The following is a 15,566-nucleotide window of genomic DNA, read 5'->3' on the forward strand; positions in this document are numbered from 1 at the left end:
TTAGAGTTGTACAATTGCACTAAGGCCAATATGCTTTTTCTTATCTAAAAGGATTAAATGTTGTCCCACACCTAAAAAGAAATACAATTTTTTTTAATGTTGGTTATTTTGAACTCAGGCAAGACTTTTTTTTTTAATTTTTAAAACTAGTACACTGACAGATAAAAATTAATTTTCCCTTTGGATGTTTTAAGATGCCTGACAGAAATCCCATTTTATAGAATTTAAGGGAATATCTGGATACAAAGTGAGAAATAGCTTGTCAGAGGAGATGGCATCAAAATGTAAAATATTGAATTTGTATGATTTTAACACTTTCTGAATAATCTTTTGGTCTCCCTCTTTGGGCTAAGATGCAGAATATAAGGACTCATTTTTTATGTAGGGACTGTAGGGTAAATCTGTTCAGTAGAACTTCCCAGGGTTTCTCTGCCATCCGCTGCATAAGAAGTCAGCTGATCTCCAACCTCACTCCAATGTCTTACCCATAAGTCTCAAAGGCCTCACTTAGCTTCCCCAAAATTCATCCTCCTAAATAACATATTAGCAATTTCTACAAGGTAGAAAATACTGTACAAATGTGAATTGATGCTATTTTCTGATATCTGGGGGAAAAAAGGAAGTGCCTTTACAACTTAGTTATTTGGTCCTTCAATCCAGATCTCTTCTCCTGTCAGACTTACCTAAGCGAGTAAAGTAAAACACTCTTTGCCCTTTATTTCCCAAAATATAAGGAAAGAAGAGGTTGTAGATGTCCAGAATCCTTTAGGCCAACTGTCTCTAGTGCTTTGATTCTCTGAATAATAACTGTCACTTAACTGCGTAAATTTGCGCACAGTTACCTGAAGAAACTAACCCCCCACACACTCACAACGTAAGGGGTTCCAAAATTACTATTTTCTTGAGTTAATTTTGTTCAGTCCTTTAGAATAAATATAGAACCATTTTTAAATTTAATCAAATTATGTGAAGCATTTTGATAAAAAAAAAAAAGCTTGATAAAAGGCATTGAGGCAGTATGTACCCTGAATCTTCAGTGACCTGTTTGTTTTTCATGTTTTTTTTAACTTTTTAAATAGTGATCTAAATAAAATGAAGACACAAAATGAGAACTTTTGCTGTTACATTACATTTTATATTTGCTGAGTGAATGGCATTAATCCTAGCAGAGTAAGTAAGATTCAGTAAGAGAACAAGCTCCTAACATTAACTACTGCATTTAAATTAAGACCAAGTCCAAACATCACACTGAGCCTAAAAGGCTTCCTCTTAAAACTATGCCCCACACATGATATCCTTTTTCCTCATCAAAGTTATTTCTGGTTCCTTCTGAATTGTCTGATCTCATGCTAGAGAGCTTGAGAGCAGCATCTGACCATCTGAAGGCATTAATTAGAGTTAAGAATCTTCAAAATATGACATAGGGACTGTTAGTCCTGCCAAAGACCCAGTCTAGAACCACTGTGTAATCTTGGGTGAGATTTAAGAATTCTTCTTTCAAAAAATGACTGTAGTCTGTATACCAATGTGTGCCTATAAATAAGCCCAAAGGGCATTATAACTATGTCAGGAGCTTTGGTGATTGATCTGTGTTGGATATATCATGAAAATAGACAGAAGGTGCAAGCGTTGCTTCCCTATAGAAACCGTGGAGGTAAGGTGCCACATGTGTCCCCATAAGGGGCCCTGCTGATCTGATTGTGGTTGTGACATCTTTACAGACTGGACTTTTGGTCTCCTGAGATCTTCAGTCTCTTTCTATGTTGTCTAAATAAAATAGCACCTTGCTCTTCTGCCTCAAGCACAGACTTTGGAAGGGGATCGGGACTGTTGGCAGCAGTCTTTCCCAGTCCTAATTCCAAGTACATCTTCCCCAGAGTCCTTGCCATCCAGAAGTCCCACCAGAACTGGATTTGTGTTAACCTGTAAAGTAATGAAGGAGTGCCAGGGCTGTAATATTACATGCCACAAAGGTTGAGATGACAAATTTAAACAGTAAAGGAAAAGTTCCAGGCCCATTTTCCTATGAAAATATTCCAGCAAATTCCCTAAGTGAAAAAATATGTGAAAAGCAGTAACTTTAACTTTCCTGACTATAGCTCTCCTGTTTGGGAAGTAGGAAAACTTATGAAATAAACAAAGGCAAATGATTAAGTAAAGCAAGTAAGAGCACTGTTTTTCAAACCACTCAGCCCATCCTCTATATGCCATTAGGTCTAAAATCTAGACCGGACCTAAGCAAAAGAGCTGTGCCAAGATACTCCACATAACTTTTCTACCTGTCATTCATTCATTCAACAAACATTTATTCAACATCTACTTATGTGCCACACACTGCAAAATGCCAGATAATGATAAAGTAGACAAAATATTGATCTCTTAGAACATACTGTCTGTGGAAGCGAGAAACATTTAAACAATACAAATAAATTGTAACATCTTTTAAATTTAGTTTGGCAATGAGAGACCAGTTCATTTTGCCATGTTGCTGCTGAATCCCTTAGCATCATAAATCTCAAATTCAAAATAAATTCTGTAAATCCAAAAAGGTTTGATCTACACCAATCTGCAGAGTCATAAATCTCATTTAAGAAAATAGCAAACCTAATTATTGTTCATGCAAGACATTGGACCTAATATTAGGAATTTTTTAAATTTAATGTCTGGTGTTGAATAAGAATTTTGACTCACCCAGTTGCCATAACTGGTTGGTCATATTTTTCTTCCCTTTTCCTTTAACAGATGTTTTTTTAAATAGGGATAATGGATCCATTTTTGCAATGGCCCTTCTTATAATGCAGTGGGGTGGGGTTTTCTCGGTCTTTGGCATTCAATGTTACTAGTCTGACAAGGGCTTCAGCTCCATGAATAACTGCACAAAAAGTAAGGTCTTTGACAAGCATGAGGCACTCACAGGTTACTTCAAATGCCATCTTGCATTGGCCTTAGCATGGCCTGTTAGTTCAAGCCCTAAAAATAAACACCTATTAATCAGCTAATGGCAACATGCGTGGACCAGCTCTGACTGTGGGGACCCCAGTATAACCTCATTCAATAGCTTCTCTTATATCACCCAGGATGAGGCAGTTTGCAGCCAGGAATGCCTTAATTCAGTGTTTAAAATAACCTCCGTAACTCCTCTCCACACTGACAGATTGCTTTCTACTCAATGGAATCAAACCACAGCACCAGCCCCATTGGCCTGTGTGGGGCCAACTTAGAGCCAGAGTTTGTAAAGTAAAGCCGCAGGTTCAGTGTAGCTCCCCCTTGTCTTGCTTTTAATCAAAAAACAACCAGAAGGGAACTCACTCCTGGAAATCCTTATCTTCATAAATTTATCTAACGACTCCTGTTAAGTTAAATGTCTGCCAGTCACCTGTGCTCACAGCCCTCAAAGAATGCAAATGCGAGGAAGCCTGTGGGGCTGGGCCATGACTGTTTATATACACATACTTTGTCCCAAGGACTCCGGAAAGTTGATCCCTCAGTATAGTCTAAGGTGGGGTTTTTTTTTTTGGGGGGGGGGTTGTGTTTTTTTTGGAATGGTAGTCTTTTTTCTGTATGGAGTGGAAATGGCAGGGAAGGGGAGAGATTTATTTTAATGTATACTTTCCTTTAATGTGTTTACCCCCAAATAAGTGAGCTGTAGTAGATACTTCGGCCAAGCAAAAGTAAATATTTAGCTCACAGATTCCACACAGAGACATAGCCCTGGGTATTTGGGTTTCATGAAAGAGGATCACCCTGAGGCGAAGCTGGTGTGCACCCACGTGGATTGTCAGGGGCGGCTCTTCACTGGTGTACCATCCCCTGGGCTCCCACAGCCCCCTAGTCTGCCAGCGGCATGCCTGCAGCCCTCAGTAGCCCCACTCACACCTTACTTTTCCAGCTGTGTCTTATGCCATGTCTGTGACACTTGTGTATTCTGAACTTCTCTGTGATGCCCCAAAAGCCTCCAGGTTTCTCATTGCTCAGTCTGCATGTGCCTCTCCCCCCTCCAGAATCACCTGCCCTCACTTAGCCACTCAGGGAAACTCAACTTCAAGACTTACTCCAAAAGTCACCTTGCTCCTGCTCAGACCGGACCTGCTCGGGGCCACCCCAGGCCTTCTGCACAGTTCTTACAACATCTGTCCCTTCCTCATGTCCTGCCTTTCAACCTGCTTGTCTTCCTGACTCCTGAGACCCCCGGAAGACAGGGATTGCATTCATGTTATCTCTGCATCCCCTGAACATGGCATCATATTCTCCCTGCAGTGAGGAAAAGGGGGAGATAGCATTGTACGCTGACTGAGGCACTGGACAGGCAGGCATTAGAGCTGGGCTCGTGCAGGTGCTCACAATTGTTCACCTGTGATCTTAAGAAACAAGTCACTCGATCTCTAGAAACTCAGTTTCCTCAGCTGTCAAGTCAACGTAATGCCTTTTTTGAGGGTCAGATATATTACTGTGCAGTTTGTGAAAGCCTCCAAAGAATGCCACAGCACTCACCGTGCCCATGGTCAGCTAACAGATAGAAGAGTTCACTGAGATGTGTCCTGTCCTTTGAATCCAGGCCTGCAGGTTTTCACACTCAACACATGATCCTTCACCTGCTACCTTTATATATATATATATATATATATCTTTGGTCTCATATTTGTATCCTGTAACTGTCCAATAAAGCAGCTTCATTAACCACAGGAAAACAAAGGGTTTGGCCACCTTTAGAAACTGCTGCTGACCACTGAGCTTCCCACAGACCCACTGTGTGATCCACATCTGCCTTGCTGCAGTGTCCCAGAAGTTTTTTGTGTTCTTTTTTTCTCAGGGCATTCTCAGACCATTATTTATTTCCTAAGTCAGGTGTTTCTTTTATCACCTTTCCAAAGTCTTTAAATATTAGTTAAAAAATGCTGAAGGTTGTTCCTTTTATAATACTGATAGCATTTATTACAAAGATGAATTATTAAACTTGGTGACACTTTTTAAAATGCTCTCGGTCAAACAAGAACTGTGTGTAGGATACTACCGTGAAGTCTCAAGACACTGCCCTGAAATTCTTGTACGTAGCCCTCCTCTGCTGAGGCCCCGGGGCCTAAGTGTGGAAACAGAGCAGCATCATGTCATTAAGAACAGGAACCTACATTCCAATAAAACTTACATCACCGACATCACCAGGGTTTTCTCTCCAGTCTCTTTAGAAGTAGATTTCTCCTGATCATGTGAAGCTGACCAGCTTTACTTTCTAAAGGCAGGAATGACTGTGTAAAATGACCTTTCCTTCTCTCTGGCTCAAGGAAGCTCCTAGGCTAGTGAGAAATGTACAGAATGTTTTGCCTCTGCTTTTCTCACACTTCATACCCCTCAGTTCTTAAGTCTCCTGCCCAGGTAAAGTACTGCCCAGCACCTCCCTGATTAATACTTGACTGGTCCAGTTTTCTTTTTCCAAATGGATTTATTGCAACCTCTGGTCCTAAGTCTACACTTTCATGGGGTGGGGAGGGAAACAAGGGCTGAGGAGAGTTCCTTACAATATTCCACAAAAGGCAGAACTTTTGTAAGGGGCAAAAATGAATATATACAAATAAAGCAATGTGGTACAGACTCTCAAATTCACCCTGAGGGTGCAAGTGCTCTTACACCTGCATTATAGAGAGCTGAGACGCAGAAAGGTGAAAATGGAAGGCACTTTCAAGATGGTGTCTTCCAGCCTCTACATTTTATAAAAGGACTTACCCAGTGTGGACGAGTCCTTTAGGGAAGCATATTTTTTATACTTTCACTGTACATACAGGAGCTTCCCTTGAGCTCGGGGTGGGGAGAGTTTTGGGCATGATGTTTCGGCGGTTTGGCAAAGTACTGGGCATCCGGAGCGCACAGAGCGGTGTAGGGAAGCCATTGAGAGAGGGAGCTCTGCAAGCGACAGGTCTGGGTTGGTGTCTCAGCCCCTCTCGAGCCATATCTCCTGGCATGAGTAAGATACTTTACCTCTCCACACCTGTTTTTGCATCTGTAAAATGGCATTTGTAATATTTCCTATTTCATGGGTTCATTGCATGTATTAAATGAAATAATGCATATGAAGTGGGCTGCACAGTGCTGGGCACACGGTAGGCACTCAAGTGTTCATTCTCTTCATTGTCTTCTTTATAATCAGTTTTCCAGTCTTGTAATAGTTTTCTCAACATTAAAATACAAGTCCTAATGTTAGCACTTTTGTTTTAAGTGAGATAATGCATATAAAGAGCTTGGAAGAGTAGCTGCACTTTGTGATTATTCATTAAGTACTAGCTGCTGTTATGATTATGATTATGGCTATTATTATGACTGTCAGTAGTACTATTTCACTCAAGTAATACTCAAATAGTCTATATCTTCTTCCAGCCCAAAGATTGGGACTATGCCAGGAAAATAAATCAGCAGCAAGGTGAAATATTCTTAGAATCTAAGAGAGTCTGAAATGGGTTACCAACAGGGTATTGCATTTACTAAGATGCCTCACTGCAGTTGTATTTAGAAGATCAAATAAAAGAATTACCCACAAAGCCGAGAACAGAAATACAACTCAAAAACCTGAAGAATGATAGGCTGATAAGTAAGATGTTTTCCACCACGTGGACCCTCAGCACAACTCACATCTATCCCAAGAGGGCCTGTCTAGCATTAAGGTCTGTTGCCAGGAGACCATCAGTAAGACTCCCTGTCTGCCTTGTCCGCTCAGGGTGGCCCTGCCCCTGAGGCCCTGGTGGTAACCGCCCTCCGGAGCTGGCCCAGTGTGTCTTTTCATTCCCTCAATAGAGCTTCTCTCATCACTTGGAAGCTTCCCCGGCTCAGAGCTTCATTTTACAGATTCAACATTTACTAAGTAATGCTTTTAAAAATAAAATCTGGTAGGATCTTTATGGGCTTAAATTTAAAGTTCCGTAACTGTACAGTTGACCTTCGAAGTTCACTTTAACAATAAAATGAGAATATTTGCATTCTTTTCCTGAACTCAGTTTTCTATTTCTATTTTGCTATTTTTATTGTACAAGCTCCTTTGGGGAGAAGGCAGAATATAAATAAATTAAAGGCCTCACACCAACATATAAAAGCCATCAAATCCTCATTTTCTTAAAGGCGCACTATTGAAAATGGCATAAAAATCATTTTGTAGAATTTATATGTTGCTGAAAAGTAAACCAATGTGGAGCACAAGCTCCTGCTGCACCTGGGAATGACACAGGCACCGTGGGGATGGAATCTGTGGTTCAGTGGGTGCCAGTCCGTGTGTCAGAGGCAAATACAGTTCGCTTTAATAGTGTGATATCTCTTCACTCATCTTAAACACCTTCAGGTATTTGGAAAAGGAAGAAGAAATAAAACAGATGAACCTGCTGAGATACAACCAGGAGCAGTAGTACTTTATTTTGATTGATGTTTTTACAACCTTCTAGATAAAAGCTACTGTAAACAAAAGCCTACCTAAATTGATTGTATTTAAAGGAAGTGAGAGCCACCTGTGTGCAGTGATTAGGTCCCAAGTGCTTTGTTTTCCTTCTTAGTAGGTAATTCCTACTTACCTTGGCTGCCAGGAGTGTCTCTTCCAGGGACTCATCCTCCTGTTTCCTACCAGGCTTTAAACCATGGCGGCACCATCTCCCCCATAACAACTGGAAAGTATAGATTTCTAATAGCAAAACCTCTGGGACGAGGTCTCAGAGTGTGAGATTTGGGCGTACGTTTAAGGCTCATTTTCTCACCTTTAAAAATGACTTTCCTTCCCTGAGAGTTATCAACAAAAGATTTTTTTCCAGTTGCATGAAAACACTCACAGTTGCTCCTGGGGTGGGGAATCTAGAGTGGTGTTCTTTCTGCATTCATACATTCACTGAGCCAGTACTTTCTGGCTGACTCCTGTGTGCCAGTGAAATATGCACCACCCTCATGAAGCTTACACTCTAGAAGTGTTTGCTTAATAATTACAGATTATCCATATATCCTTTCTTTTTTTCTAAGACCCATTTTTTCTTTTTTTTTCTGTTTCCTGAACATTTTTCCTGATGTCCTAGATGGTCCCAGCATCTAATTTTTCCCCCTTCCCAGCATTTGCTTTCATGGATCTATAAAATTGGGAGGTTTGCTTTTGAAGACTGTGTTGTTTAGCCAAAGAGATTTTCCTTATCATGAAATATTTATTGTAAGAGAAAAATTTAACTACCCATTTAGAGCAAGTTGGGATCTGACATACCTGAAGCACTGTGTCACATTTGGTTAGTGATAGATTTATAAGGCAACATGTATCTGCCTTAATCCTTTAGTTATTTGACTTTTGCCAAGGATGAAAATTCCAATAATTTTTTATTTTAAGCAGACTTTTGTATATCCAGAACCCATAAATCTCTTTGCGCCTTGAGATAAACGTCTGAGTGAACTCTGGGTTACCCTGTGATCTTTTAAGAACTGAGCCAAGGAAAAAGACACCCCATTCCCCCTCTTCCTAATAACAAAAGACGACATGAGAAAAACACATTTGGGGCAAGAAATATTTATATGAGCCTCTTTTCCATTTTATAATACTTTTCTGCTTTCAAGTATTCAGCAAATTGGGAATGAAAAGTTCAGAAATAACCTGAAAATGTATTGGAGCAACTCTATGGTAGACTCACTGGCGAGCACCGAAACAGACTGTCACACCGTCAGCCCAGGCTTTGCCAACAGGATGATCACCATCCATTATGGTTGTCATGTCAATTATAAATTCTCTGGCATCAAACCCTAAATCAGCTGAAGTGATGGGTTTACCTTTGGCATGTTTCCCTTGGGAAATAACTGAGAAAACATGTAATAATTCACACAACCAATTCTGTAAACTACCCAACTTTCGGAAGACCGAGATATAAATTCTAGGTAGGTAGATATGATTTGCACCCAAGGACTCCCAGAAATGTTATGTCACTCCTACTACTGAAATGTTTCAAAGTAAACATGGCCTTGGGTGCTTTGTGGCTTTCAGGGTTTTGGTTTCCTTTGCTGCATTTGGCATTTCTCTCTTCCCATTTGAAGATGTGTACTGTCCTCTCCATCCATCCTCATTTGAAACAACCAGGGCCATCATCACACTTCAGCTCATCCTCCAGATTCACAAGGAAACAATCTTAGTGTGCTTCCGATCCCTCATTCCCACTGCATCTCTTGGGACCCATAAGTCCTACTCTTCATTCTCCCTTCAAAAAATAAACAGAGAATGGAGAAAATTCAGAGAGCCATTGTATGAATAAATGCAACTTAGCTGACAACTCACCTTGTCTAGGAAGACAATAGAACACCATGTCATTGCTATAATTCTGCTATAAACCTGTTAGCGTATTGTGTATTCTATTGATAACTGCTCTTTTACAGTTAACATAGAAACAAATCTATTCACATTTTATTAAACTTGTAGTTGTAAACAACTTAAGGAGAAGGAGGACCCTTTCGTTGGTGACTTGTGCTCTCTGCAGGATGGGCATGCTGGCTTGTAGCTTCTTCACAGGTAAATGCAGAGGGGCTGATCCACTGCCGGGAGCAGGCCTTTCTCCAAGGAAACAGGTCTGAAAGACAACAGATTAAAGACAAAATAGCTTCTGCCTTTGTTTTCTGTTTCACCTATTTTAGTTTTTCTCTCCTGAGGACAGATTTATGATAGGCTAGAAAGACTCTAAGCATGGCATTTAAGTATATCCAACACAGGATAAAATGAAGTGGAAATTAAGCCCTTTTCCAGGCAATTTAATGTAGACGTGAAAATGCCAAGTTATATAAACATCAAGGAGAATTTCAGGTGGTTGTGGTTGCATATTTATATACATTTTAAATTCTCTTCAAAATAATGTGTTTTCTGTTTATTTTTTATGTGGCATAAAGGCCTGAAGTGAATCAGCATTTATAATTTTTCCTCTTTTATTTTCAAAATTATAGTGAATTGATGTTACAAAGAGATAGGGTTGCATTTTTAATAACCAATATCCATGAATGAAGTGAGAATATGTGTCACTAGGGTTCTTTTTTGTCATTGCACTTTGCAACCGTGGACCTGCCAAACAGATGAAACAACCAAGTTATATTTTTGCTTCATCTCCAGAAACTGCAAAAATAAAAGAATATTTGCATTGTGTATTAAATTGACCATGGTACCAGAACCTAATGGTATTATATTACAGGATCACTAATCTATTATTATTGTACACATATTTACACACAGGCATAAATACACACGTACTTTGCATATAAACATGTGCAAGCATATTTCACTTGGACTGAAAGTTATTTACAACTCTGTCTGGAGATACATACAACAGTGATTAACAAGTGCATAACCAATCTACAACATGCAGATTAAAACTAAATAAACAGTGTAAGAGTTTATTTTAAAACAATTACAAGATGTTTTATATTTCTCCTTCGTCCTGAACTGTGTGTATGAGAATGCATCCTTCATAAAAACCACATGCAAGTCTTTTTGATGGTGAAGCAATTGACTTCCTACAGCCACATGTCTGCACACATCCTCAGAAGATATCCCAGAGCCCACACAGCAACTCAAAAGGAGGAAGAAAGAGAGAGAAACAAAAAAAGGATATGATTCTCTGCTCTTCCTCTTCTGAAGAAGGTTTTTTTAATTTTCCTATGAATTAAAAGTTTTGGGTTGGAAAGAAAGATATTTGAATGAATACAATTATGTTTTTTTTAAATTGTTTGAACACCCTTATGAACAACATACTTGACTAAAATCATCAAATCACTCCACAGTCCTCCTGTTGTCCTTCCATTGAAAATTATTGTTGATCCCTTTTTGGGTTGTAGAGCCATAGTGCACTGAGAGTCCCTTTTTCTGTAATCATGTTGATTCAGCTCACAGAGAAGTTTTAGATCAATTTCATGAGTTTCCTTTATTCTATGTAGAGAGGCAAATTCTTTAACAGTATATGAATCCCTTCAGGTGTATTATTACCAAAAGATATAAAAGCATGCTGATTTTTTTTAATATGTACTGATTTTTCTCATAGAGCTGAAAACATAGATAATGCAAGTTAATGCCACAACCATAAGATACATCTGTATACCAGAGATATTTTAGGAGCAAAAATGGGCCTTTCGGGTTCACTGTATCAACCGAGCTTAGCAAGTCTGAACTGTCTTTTCTGGCAAAAGAAATCTCCACCTGACGTGCTCACTTAGATCCGTTGCTTCCCTTAGTTTTCCTCATAACTTATTCCAGCTGTTTATTTGCATTAGAGGAACAGGCTGTGGCAGTGTTCTGGATTCACTCCTCTTTCCGCATAACTTCTGAATCCCCTCACAGTGGGAAACATTTCTTTCTGATTCTGTAATTCTTGTTCTCCAGCTTACTTCCACCTGATTGTCAGATGCTTTAAATATGTTCCCTCAAATGTAATCATTAATTTGTTTTACCTGCATTAGAAGTTACTTTTCCATATGCTTCCTAAACATGATAACACTTAAATTGAAATGAGTAGCTAGGTAAGGTTTTTACTGTGAAACAATAATGAGTTCATCCTTGAGATTCACCCATCTACAAGGAATAATTCTTCATCTCATACACTGAGCTTTTGATTAGTCACCTGCCTTCCAGGCCCCTGCTTTTCTCCCTTCCAGGTATTGTAAATATTTTTCAAAGTTGAGTGACTGTTATAAATTGCTGTGTAAATACAAGAGATAAAGAGAGACAGCACAGTATGGTGGTTACAAGCACAAGCCTCAGAGCCAGACTGCTTGGGTTCAAAGCCCAGGACCTGTTGTGCCTCCATTTTTTTTCTTCTGTAAAATGGGGGTAATCGTCACACCCCTCCTCATAGGTTGCTTGTGAATATCAAATTAGTGTGTACATGGAAAAGTGCTTGGCTCACTGCCTGTCAGGCAGGAAGTACAGTAAATGTTAGTTACCTCTCTGTTGGTTATTGGAGTCATATCATTTTATTTGTATATTTAGGCAACATCTTTATAGATCTAATGCCTTGTCAGGCCGTCTGAAATCTGGAGCAATAGAAGCTAAAGAGGCTTTGGGAAACTAACCAGGGAACCCGTTATTGGGGGTACTTAGCAAAATGATATCTAACAGTATCACTGGAAATCTCTAAATTCCTACAGATTTCAGCACTCTCCGAAGAAGATGCCTCAAGAAAAATTCTAACAAAAGAAAGTTAATAGTCTTCTCTCTTTTCTCCTTAAATAAAAATACCATCCAAGAAATGCCTGCATTATAGAAAAGTATAGAGGTGTGGCAAGGAAGGGCGGAATATTTTTTTTATACTTAAGAGTGAGTAAGCAAGTCCTTTCCTGAGTTTGGGAACCCAAGTTTTCTGTCCATACCTCTGAGTTTCTCAGTCATAGAAAAACAAAGACATGATTTATAACTTATACCATATTCTGTCCAGCATTCATAAACTGACATCCATGAACTTAGTTTTCCAGAAAACATAAACATTTTTTCTGGAAAACTAAGAATTTTCTCACTAAATTACCATTTTTAAAACATTTTTGGTGACAGCCATTTAAAAATATATTACAGGTTGCACTGCCTTTTTTAACTGAACAAAATGGGCCAACATCTCTTTATCCTGGACTGTCCTTAGCCCCCTATTGAGACTGACACCAACACCAACAGCCAAGCCTTGGGTCACCACAGTCAGACTGTGTTGTTTTGTTTTGATGCTTCTTCCCTAGTTGTCAGCAGTCACCCACCTTGACTGGCAAAATGTTCTGCCTGTAACTAGCCTCCCTCATGCTTTCACCACCTTCTTCAAATTTGCAGGTTCAGAAGCCCAATAACCAAGTTTAACACCAAAACCACAGCACTGGAGAAAATATCCAGAATTCTTCATTTTATATATGATTTCTCTACCTTTGTGGGTAACCCCAGTATATGCAGCAGGGAGGGGTATTGGGTGTACAGTCTAAGTTAGGAGCCAAGAAACTGTTACAGAGTTGCTTCATAACCAGTTTGCCCTGGTGAAGAGTTGCTATTATTGATAATCTCATTGAGTAACCCCTTCTGCTAGTAACTGAGGAAAAAAGCCATCTATACCAACATTTTTGTTATAGATCCTGTGTACTGCATGTGTGAAGAATGATATTGGATTGCTCAAGTCTGTAATGTGTGTGTGTGATCTATTGCTATATAGCAAATTACCCTGAAACTAAATGACTTAAAATAATATGCATTATCTCTGTTGTTTTAGAGGAACATAGCTTAGCTGGGTTCTCATCACTGTTTCGCCCAGGCTGCATTCAAGATATTGGCACAGGAAGTATGGTCTTATCTGAAGGTCTGACTAAGGAAAGATGCACTCCTAAAAGATGCACTGTGGTCATTGGCAGGATTCAGTTCCTCATGAGCTGGGGGCTGGGAGCCCCACTTCCTTGCTGGCTCTTGGCCACAGGTCACCCACAGTTCCTTGGGCTGCTCCCAAATACTTTTGCTTCACCAAAGTGTATAAGCCAAGAAGGGAAGAGAGAGTCTGTGACAGTGGAATTTGGTCTTTTATAATCTAATGACAGAAGTGATGTCCGATTGCTTTTGATGTATTCTTTTTGTTAGAAGCCAGTCACTAGATCAAGCACATGTTACACAAGGGCAGGAATCCCAAAAGGCAGGGATTCCTAAGGCCACCTTAGAGGGTCAGCACACCACGATATCTCTCTGCAATGCAGAGAACTGCAGCACCATCACTGCTGTGGGTATTCTCACTATTGGTGTTGTCCAGTTTAGTTGGATGCTTTTCTTCTGTCCCTGTCTTCCTATAGATAACAGTGGTGAGACTCCTTTCCATAGTCAGTTCTAAAATGGTATCTTTTGTAATACCTGAGGGTCTTTCCTTGTAGCCTGTTTTTTTACTGTGAAGATGAACCTTATGTGTAGGAACAGATTAATTATAAATTTGCTAAGTATTGTCACACATCTTTAATATGTCTTAGAGTTACCCATTTCATTGACTCTTTGTATATGCTTTTTGTTTGTGTGTTATACATTCACAAGGGCAGGAAATAGAAGAAGGTTGAACCAATGAGAACAATATCCCTCAGTCTTGCCCAGTTTGAAGATCTTTAAGACAAAAACAATTTTGCTATCCCCCATGTGATTATAACTGTGCTTTTAGATTCCATCTACTTAAAAATGAATAATAACCAAAAACAATTCTGTTTATCTACGCTTTCAAAATAAGACATGCACCGTTTATGTTTTTCTGTGTGAGGATAGTGCTTGATGTGCATAAAGATCTCTTGCAGTCTCTTCACAACCCCTCAGGGATCTCTGGTCCAAGTTTGGGAACTTCTGAGTTAGATTGGGTCAAGCACCCAAATGCCCACTAGATCAGGTAAGCAAAATAAATGAGCAAAGTAGGCAGGACATAAAAAATGTGTCTTCCATTTCTTTCTTGAAACATGTAACTCTTTGAAGTTATTTTTGCTTTCTCACATTTTATAGAGATGTGAGTGTGGAGAAATGGGTCTCCACAATTAAAGAAAACTTACAGTACAAGCATGATGACAAATGGCCTCTGGTGCTGCACCTCAGCACTGGGGAGTAACAGAGAATGGTAGAGACTGCGGCAGACCTGAAAATGTCTGTCATGTCTAAAGGGAACAGCTGTTACTGAGCTGCAGCTGACTGTTGCCAGACTGATTAAATTCTCAAAAGATGCTGAATATGCAAGACTGGGTAAAAACTCCCAATTTTTATGTGTTGGCTCAATTTTTGTTAATTAATGAAAGCCCAGCTTTGATTTAATAGGTCCAGTCACAGAAATGTCCCTAGTTTGCAGGGTAGTTTATTCCATCTTTTCAAAAGCTACAATTGTAGAAAAATTATTACTTGTGTTGATCAAAATCTGATTCCTAGTTACTTTCAGGCAGTGAGCTAAGTGTGTACTCAGGAACTAAAGCCTGAATCCAATCCCTTCCCCCTAAAAGTGCCCTAAAACCCACAGGATGGTGAACCAGTGTGTTGCCACCCGAAGTGCTTGTTTCCAGGTCACACATACTGTTACTCAAAAATATTCCAGAGTTCTCCTCTGGATCATTTCCAGACTAGAGATATTCCCTTAAAAATATAATACCAGAACCCCCCTAAACACCCTGGGGTGGTCTAACCAGTACAGGGGGCATTTCCCCTCTCTTTTCTGGTTAAAGTCTAGTACTGTGACACACCATTAGACTGATGAGTGCATCATCATGGGTCAGTCACAGACCCTACAACCAGGCTGCCTGGGTTCCAAACAGCCCTCCATTTTTTGGCTAGGAATCTGTGGCAAACGACTAGATTGCTCTGTGCCTCCATGCCTCGGTCTCTTACTTGCAGAGTGGAGATAATAATTGTACCCACCTTGTGGAGTTGACCTGAGAATTAATGAGTCAATATGTGTAGAACACTTAGAACAGTGTCTGGCACATAGTAAGTGCTGTGAAGGAGTTAATTAATTTGACATTGTTAATAAACAGTGTTGTAGCTGTTATTAGTACTCTCCCCATAATTGCTACATATGCCATTAGTGCGCTCATCTTGGTCACTAATAAAAATTCCATGGCATCGGCTGTGTCCGGCC

The 15,566-nt window shown here is 39.7% G+C and overlaps 1 protein-coding gene and 1 long non-coding RNA gene across 10 annotated transcripts in view; one reads left to right on the top strand and one right to left on the bottom strand.

The window, feature by feature from the left end:
* Positions 1-15,566, top strand: part of CDIN1 (CDAN1 interacting nuclease 1) — a 209,106-nt gene that overhangs the window by 188,356 nt on the left and 5,184 nt on the right. The gene's annotated exons all lie outside the window — the stretch shown is intronic.
* LOC118968398 (uncharacterized) overlaps positions 6,850-15,566 on the bottom strand; it is a 55,954-nt gene continuing 47,237 nt past the window's right edge. Inside the window, exon 3 of the long non-coding RNA XR_005056044.2 lies at positions 6,850-9,554. This is a non-coding gene — a long non-coding RNA (uncharacterized lncRNA). The remainder of the gene's footprint in view (positions 9,555-15,566) is intronic.

Source organism: Manis javanica, chromosome 8 (genome assembly GCF_040802235.1).
Source record: "Manis javanica isolate MJ-LG chromosome 8, MJ_LKY, whole genome shotgun sequence".
Classification (NCBI taxonomy): domain Eukaryota; kingdom Metazoa; phylum Chordata; class Mammalia; order Pholidota; family Manidae; genus Manis; species Manis javanica.